The following is an 8559-nucleotide window of genomic DNA, read 5'->3' as shown; positions in this document are numbered from 1 at the left end:
CTTGCTGCAGATGCCGCAGCGATCGTGTGTAGTTTGGCACTGCCGTGCTCAAGGAGAGTGTGCTCCACATGCGGACGAAGTCTTCGAATTCGTTCTTTTAGTTTTGTGAGCTCTTTCTCACCCACCAACATAGTCACTCAGATAAGAGAGGTAACTATCCAAAATAAGGATAAACACTTGTTACAAAACGCTCCTTACGCAAAATCAGAGGGCTGCAGATATCCAAAGTAAAGATGTAGAATGTTACTGACTTCATCAAATAAAACAGACCGAGTCATTATCTTCTCAGCACGCCGTCGTGTTATAAGCACAAAAATCCAAAAAATTGTTTCAGAGCAAAGTATGCTGTATTTTTAAGTGAAGATCTTTGTAATGTACATCTGTATTAAACGTTATGCTGGTGATATATGGTGACAATGCGTATTTATATTTACAATGAAGAGAGATTGACCAGTGGCCAATATACAACTAAAACCAAGTTGTCAGATGGATATTAACTGCAATGGATTAGTGGAGAAATACAGGGATGAAGAAGTAGTTCGATTGTCTTGCCGCATGTATGCTGTAGAGCACATCTTCCACCGGACTGCCTTGATGATGCATTGGATGGTAACAGCGTAGTAAATGCCCGGTGGCGAAAAGGTCATGAATTCGTAGACTATATAGTCAGTCAATAGATGGAAAATCCTAGTACACCATCTGAAATGTGGAATTGGTGAAGACAGACAGTCGACCGAAATTATATCGAAATAAATTCATTCTTAACTTGTCTTCAGTTGCGTTAGGTAACACCTCGATAGCTAACACATCTGCGTTCAGAGAATTTATTTCGAAGTGATTTCGGTCAGCTATCTACCGTCATCAATTCGATGCACAAGACCATGAATACTGTCGAAGTTTGGCATAGCAAACGATATTCAATCAGGCAAAGGTATCTGAACCTACAATTTCTGATCAATATGCTAAAGGAGAATGTAATAAAATCAATACCTGAAACTAAAAAAAAGTAATCCGTCGGTTAGCCTCTTCAGTGAAAGAGATTAAAAATAAATCCGTGTTGAAAAGGAGTTAAAAGATATTTTAAGAATACATAATGACTTGGTGGATTTAAGGAGTTTAAAATTTACGTCATTCGTACGAAAAGTTCGTAAAATAAGACAGAAGTAATGTTGTAGAACGGAAAATGTAAAAAAAAAAAATATTTTTTTAAACATGGCTATGCACTATGTGCATAGACAGCCTTAAGCCTAGATAAAATGTGGAGGCGCGATCTTATTACAAAACAACAGGCAGAGCCTCCCCATTGTCGCGGCTTCCTTTGCAGGTCGGAGAAACCGGAGCTAAAATGTATGTGGCCAGAAACACCACGTTGACTCACGGCCGCAGAAGCCCATGACACCCTTTAAGAGGCGGCGAGGCATCTCGTACAGTAGTTATATGAGAGTGAATTTATTCCTCGCTCCTCATGAGACATCATCAAACTTATTTTCCTGCTTCTGGAGTGTCTACAGCGAGTATGAGGGAATCCCGAAACGTGACATCTTACTTTTGTACTGCTCTTCGTTCCACACCTTCAAGGACGAACTTCTTTTCTGTGGCAATCGAACACTTGTACTTCTTCGATGTCATTTTCACGGCGGATCTATGTACTGTGCTTATGCTTTATTGAGAAAACACGGGAATTTTTCAAAGTGTTTAGGGATGAAACGATTATCTTAATAACCGATAAACAATTCCAGATATCGAGTATTACGTACCGGCTGGCACTTCATTACGAAATGTTTACGGGGCTGTCTGTTATGACAGTCGCTTCCGTTTATTGAATGTACCGAACACAGGAGGTTTCTTCGGTAAACAGAAGTTCTTACATGGGTCTTGACAACACGATCGAATTACAGAGGTTCAAATAGTGAGACGCGACTGTGTGGAACTGCATAGGCAGATTTCGGTCTCTGGAAATAATTGTAACTCAACTAAGGACTTTATAGCGACACGAACGTCAGCCGGGTAAATAAGTCCCACACTAAGTGGACATCCAGCGGACGCAGGTAAACACTTCCTGTTACACCACGCCACTGCTGCCTCGGTGTAAACACGGAGGACAGCAGGAAGTGCACGACCACTAGCTGGACTCCAGAGCAGGAAACAGCCGGGGTCCCCGGTGGTCTAGTGGTAAGGGGGTCTGAAACGTTCCAGCGCCTCGGCTGGGGCTATTCGCCCCAGCCGAGCCGGGGTTCAATCCCCGGCCGGCGCTGGAATTTTCAGACTTCCGAACACTAGCCTCCACCTCTGCCTTGGCATGTGGCGCATGTCAGGCACCCCCGTGGGGTCCGTGCTTTGGATCCCACGTGGAGCTCACTCCCACACTACAAACTGTACCTGATTATGCTGCTACAAACATTTAAAATTTTAATGCGCACACTTTCTTCACCAGACTTCATCTACATATATTTTAAGGTATTTAATATATCTCACTATCAAGAGAAACTGCTTGGTATATTTGTAGGATTACAACTATGAAATAAAACCCTTACAAAAAAAAAAAGATTTTGTTTTCCTTCGTGTACTGAATACTGCTGAGGTTAATACCCAAACATGTGCCATTTTCCTGTAGTTACCAGTGAATATGCGAAAAAAAGGTTATCATACTGATTCATATATTACATACTCTATTTCACACATTCTCAGTGCTGAAAAAGCAATAATTATTTCAACGTCATAAGAAAATACAAAATATTACATCAATAGCAAATCACAAGCCAACGCTGTGTTATTTTCAGTATCATGATTGACTATGTGATAAATAAATCCTGTATAAGAAATCGTTTCGTAATAGTTGACAATATCTTTTAAAAATACTTTTCACTAATTGCATTTTCAAAAACGAACAAAGGCCTTCTTTTTTCTCAAATTATTCTAGTATCAAAATGAGATGTTTGATGTGACACAGGTCACTAAAGAGATAAACTCTTTTTTGTATGAAAAACGTTATTTCTCGTGGTTTTATGTGAGCTGAATGCTGAATCAAACAGATAATACTTAACGTTAACAAGAGGAATTTCTTGGGGATTTCACTAACAAGCCCATATATTTGATATAATATTTCGATTAATAGTTATATGACAACCTCTCTGCCTCTACTTTATGTAAAAGTATCTTTTGGATCAGAAAAGAAATTATGTTACTACTTCTATGAGTTAAGTCTGGTTGAATGAAAGAGATTGTAAAGGCCTTAGCCGAAGATGCAGAATGTTACCTTCTCTGCAAGGCATTTGCCATCACTAATGAGTGAAACTGTAAAATAGGAAAAATGGATGACAAACGTCTATTACTGTTGTACTATTATATCACTAACGTTGCATTGCATAAACTTACTTACAGTTCTCGTTGCTGTTCAATATTCTTTAACTCACTATACCGTGCGATTATTTTGTTAACATTTAATATAACAGTCTCCCTGTTCCGAGCCACATATCCATTTTTAATGCTTAAAACTGTGGACAAAACTATTAGTAATACTAAATTACGAAGAGGGAATGATGAATGTAACATGCTGCATACATTAATGTCGCTCGAGATGTAGTTTGCATTATATGTTACGAGAACAGAATTATTTTGTAATGTGTGAAATACACAAAAATACGGTAACAGACAAACCGAGCAGTGATGCCGTAGTCTGTTTTGTAATAATAGTGTAAAGGAAGAAATAAACAGCAACTAGACATTTAAGTCACTCAATATTCGCGGCCATTTTGCGGTTCATCACTTCGCTGCTACGTGTCGCTACTAGTACCTCACACACTTCGTTGCCTGTAGTGCAGAGCTTCGCTACCAGAGGGCTCTATCAGCATCGGCGAGGACTCACTCTGTCGGCGTTTGCTGCTTCACTGCTCAACATCTATGCTCGCTGATATGCTGCTAAATCTTCAGAATAAACGAAAAAAATAACACCAAATATGGCAAATAGTGATAATTGTGAATACTACCGAACCATCTCTTTCATACGTCCTGGCTGAAAATACTGATCCAAAATATTTACAGAGGAATGGAACACATTAGAGGAGACGAGCTATAGGAAAATCGAACACACTAGCCGCTAGAGATCGGTTGAAGAAATTCAACCCATATTTATAACATCTATAGATGTAGAAAATAACTTTTCACAGTTTTGACCAAAATATAGTTTGAATTTAAGATGCAACCAGCGATAAAATACAGTGTGCGGCATGTTATCTAGAGCTCTGCCAAAAATCAGCCAGCAGATGTAAGACTTATAAGAAAGCTGGTAGTTGATAGTTGAGGAGGGAGAGAGAGAGTGAGTTTGCATACAGAAAGTTTCACACGTCGTGCGACACACTTATCGCGTTTGTAGAGGGGACCTGCCTGGGAATCGATGTCTGGAAACGTCATCCAGCGAGGCTACAGAGTATCAAAGTTACAGGCGCTGTAGTCTGTAAAATGTGTGTACACAGGGAGATCCAATGAAGATGTTAGCAATTTTCTATGATGATGGAGATGGATAAATTTGAGGTTATGTCCCTATAACGAAAAATTGGAAGAGAAGACATTCCTGTTACGTGTAACAGTATGTACCGGTAGTGTTGCAGCTAAGATGTAGGGCAGGAAACTTTCAGAGGTGGTAGTATGGACCGAATGTCCAGTACACATGGGCTGTAAAATGCATACCTTAAGAGCTGTGAGGACTTGTTCATCTTCGCTAGCATAAAACATATCTCCACTGTTGAACAAGTGCTCATAGCGCCTCAGGTATGCATTTTGTAGCCCATGTTTACCGGACATTTTTTTCTTACTTTGATCCATACTACCACCTATGAAAGTTAGCAACAACAGTACCAGTACTTGTATTCCGCCGTCAGAGGTATGATAACGATATTCCCTTGTAACTTCCGGAACATGATACATGATCAAATTGATAAATAATCACGGCATCACACTCTACTTACATACATTCGCCGGGGCTGGTGCCTGTATTTTGATGCTCTGTAGCCTCGTTAGATGACGTTTGCATGCATGAGTTACTAGGTAAAATTGCAAGCTCTAGAAATGTTGAACACCTTGTATAAAGAAAGCAACATACGAAACGAACGAGATATTTGGGAAATTAATCGAAGATAAGAAAGAAGAAATAGAAATTGTTTCCAAATCGACCTTTCATTTCGCTGCTGCTGATTTGAAATTTCGTGGCATTTATTCGCTCTGAAGAGGATCGTTCAAATGATTGTCGAAATGTCGTTATTTTAGTTGTTTCACTGTTGTATAATGACATGGCCTAGTACCCAAAATGATTTTCTTAAATTTGTTTGTAGGAATTCTATCGCTTCTCAACGATATTTTCAGAATGATAGTAGTATTTTTTCCTACACCTACCAACTTTAATAGTGCTAGAAATGATGAAAATATTACCTAATACTTTTTGATATGGAGACAGAGACGGTGCTTGGTTTTAATGATAACAATATACAGGAAAATTCAGCCATGTTTCTGCGAAGTAGCATTACGCCGAAATTCTGAAATACATCCGTATATTTCGAATGTGGTACAACAGCTGTAGGTAGGAGACGAGGTACTGCAGAAGTAAAGCTGTTTAGACGGGGCGTGAGTCGTGTTTGGGTAGCTCAGATGGTAGAGCACTTGCCCATGAAAGGCAAAGGTAGCGAGTTCGAATCTTGGTCCCGCACAGAGTTTTAATCTGCCGGGAAGTTTCATATCGGCGCACACTCCGCTCCAGAGGGAACTAATTCTGGAAACAGCTGTATAGTTACTGGAGAGATACAGGATGTTCCAAAATCACGTTAAAAACTTCTAGGGAAATGAGTAATGATATTTTGAAGAGGAGCCCATGTATGGAAAGGTATATCCGTGCTACAGCCGTATGAATACACCTTCGCTAATGTGGTATGCAACAGGGTTATAATCACTGGGGGGGGGGGGGGGGAGGGGGTTACTTACGTCGGATCGTATGATGTCATTTGACAGCTGTCTCCTCTCTGACCTGATTCGAGTCTCGTTCATGTTTCTGTGAGTGTTAGAGGAACATTGCTGAGTACACTTTTGCCGAATATACCGACACGAGTATTCTGTGTGGCGAAGCTCACAGTACTGGAAGAGCTGCTGGTCGCGTTTATCAAGATCGTTGTCCACAGCGTCTGACTCCTCCCCACACGCTTTTCGTTACCATTGCACAACGTCTTCGAGTAAGGGTACCTTCAACGTCATCAGGTGCGTGTGTGGTGCCCGTGGAGACGCAGCGCACGCGAATTGGAAAATATATTTATATGGATATGGTGTCTGTTCTTTCGGACATGTCCGAAAGGACGCTACGAATGTAGTGTGTGGTCATACATAGGTGAGAAAGTGGGTCTCGCGGGAGGCGTGCGCGAGATAATTCCTGTAGTCTCACTATCCTCTGTGCCGTCGGTGGCTCAGATGGATAGATCGACTGCCATGTAAGCAGGAGGTCCCTGGTTCAAGTTCCGGTCGGGGCACACATTTTCACCTGTCTTCGTTGATATCTATCAACGCCCGTCAGCAGCTGAAGGAAATAATATCATTCTAATTTCAAATTGGAAAAGGCCCTCCTGTAAAAACAGTGTCTCTGAAGACCGATTTTTTTTATTCTTTGGTTATTAAAGAGTGAAACTGTAGAACAATAGATGTACTCGGCCACATCTACACTGAAATGCCAAAGAAACTATTATAATAATGCGTATTCAAACACAGAGATATGTAAACAGGCTTAATATGGTGCTGCCGCCGGCAACGCCTATGTAAGACATGTGTCTACCGTAGTTGTTAGATCGGTTACTGCTGCTACAATGGCAGGTTATCAAGATTTAAATGACTTTGAACGTGGTTTTATACTTGGCGCAAGACCGATGGGACACAGCATCTACGAGGTAGCGATGAAGTGGGGATTTTCCTGTACGACCATTTCACGAGGGCACCCTGAATATCAGCAATCCAGTAAAACAATAAATCTCCAACATTTCTGCGGCAAGAAAAAAAATCCTGCAAGAATGGAATCTGAAGAGAATCGTTCAGAGTGGCGAAAGTGCAACCCTTCCGAAAATAACTGAAAATTTCAATGCTTGACCATCAAGTATCAGCTTGCGAAATATTCAATATATCTACATGGGCTTTCAGAGCCGAAGGCCCACTCGTGTACCCTTGCTCGCTGCACAGCACAAAGCTTTACGCCTCATTTGGGCCCATCGGTACGAACATTGGACTGTTGATGACTCGAAACATATTGCCTGGTTGGACGGGTCTCATTTCAAAATGTATATACAGTATGGACGTGTATGGGTATGAATACGACATCATGACTCCATGGACCCTGCATGTCAGCTGGAAACTGTTCAAGCTGGTGGAGGCTCTGTGACGTTGTAGAGCGTGCGCATTCGGAGTTATGTGGGATCCCTGACACGTCTAGATACATTCTGTCTAATCACCTGCATCCATTCGTGTCCATTGTGGATTCCGACGGAAGTGGGTAATTCCAGCAGGACAAAGGAGCGGCCCACACAACCACAATTGCTACAGAGTGGCTGCAGGAACACTCTTCCGAGCTTAAACACTTTCGCTGGCCACCAAACTCCCCAAACATACTGTACGTCTCTAGTAAATTTTATAGCATTAACTACCATATCTGGAATGCCTTGCAAAGTGTTGATCAGAGGAGATCTCTGCTCCCTCTTACTGTTACGGATTTATGGGTAGCTCTGCAGGTTTCATGGTGTCAGTTCCCTGCTGCGCGACTTCAGCCATCAGTAGAGTCCATGCCACGGCGTGTTGAGGCACTTCTGCGTGCTCGCGGGGGCCATAAACGATATTTCTTTGATTCCACAGTGTAACAAATTACTTGTCAATGTGACAGCCTTACCAACATGTTTTCAAATGGTTCTAGTATACGGTACGTCTCGGGAGACGGGTTACAATTTAAAATATGAGTATTATGTACTCAGTCCCCTCTACAAATTCTAGCAGGTAGTGATGGGAATTTCAGAACATCCTGTACGTTTCCAGCAAACTGTATAGCCGTTGTCGTGTTACAATTGGTATCTGCGAATACATTCCACAATTTGTGACAGATCGTGAGGCGCGACTGCAGACGTCCGTAGCGTTTACCCAGGGGGCGTCTCGGCTACGGCCGCTCTGACGGCCACGAGAATAGCCGGAGGTAGAGAGCGCAGCACGGCTAGTTTGAAGGCCACTTTCAACTAGTGTTGCCAGAGGTGTCTCTTTTTAGAGATTCTACGACTCGCCCCACGTAAGCTTTATCTGCTAACATTTCGAAATACACTATCCTATCAATGAGTGTACAGACACCTATTAGTGGACATTAATATGCAGTGTGTCCAACCTTTGTCTCTATGGCGGCTTGAACTCTGCCTGCCGACAATTTACGCACCACACACGGAGATCGTATCTACGTGTTTGTACATGCAAGGCAATACATTGCTCAGCAAGATAGCCATATCTCTCACCAATTTTGAACATTTGGAGCACAATGGGCAGGCTCTTTAAAGCAGGTCGCGA

This window comes from Schistocerca gregaria, unplaced genomic scaffold (genome assembly GCF_023897955.1).
Source record: "Schistocerca gregaria isolate iqSchGreg1 unplaced genomic scaffold, iqSchGreg1.2 ptg000378l, whole genome shotgun sequence".
In the NCBI taxonomy this organism is placed as follows: Eukaryota; Metazoa; Arthropoda; class Insecta; order Orthoptera; family Acrididae; genus Schistocerca; species Schistocerca gregaria.
The sequence above is the reverse complement of the archived record's forward strand: the minus strand, read 5'-3'. Positions refer to the sequence as shown.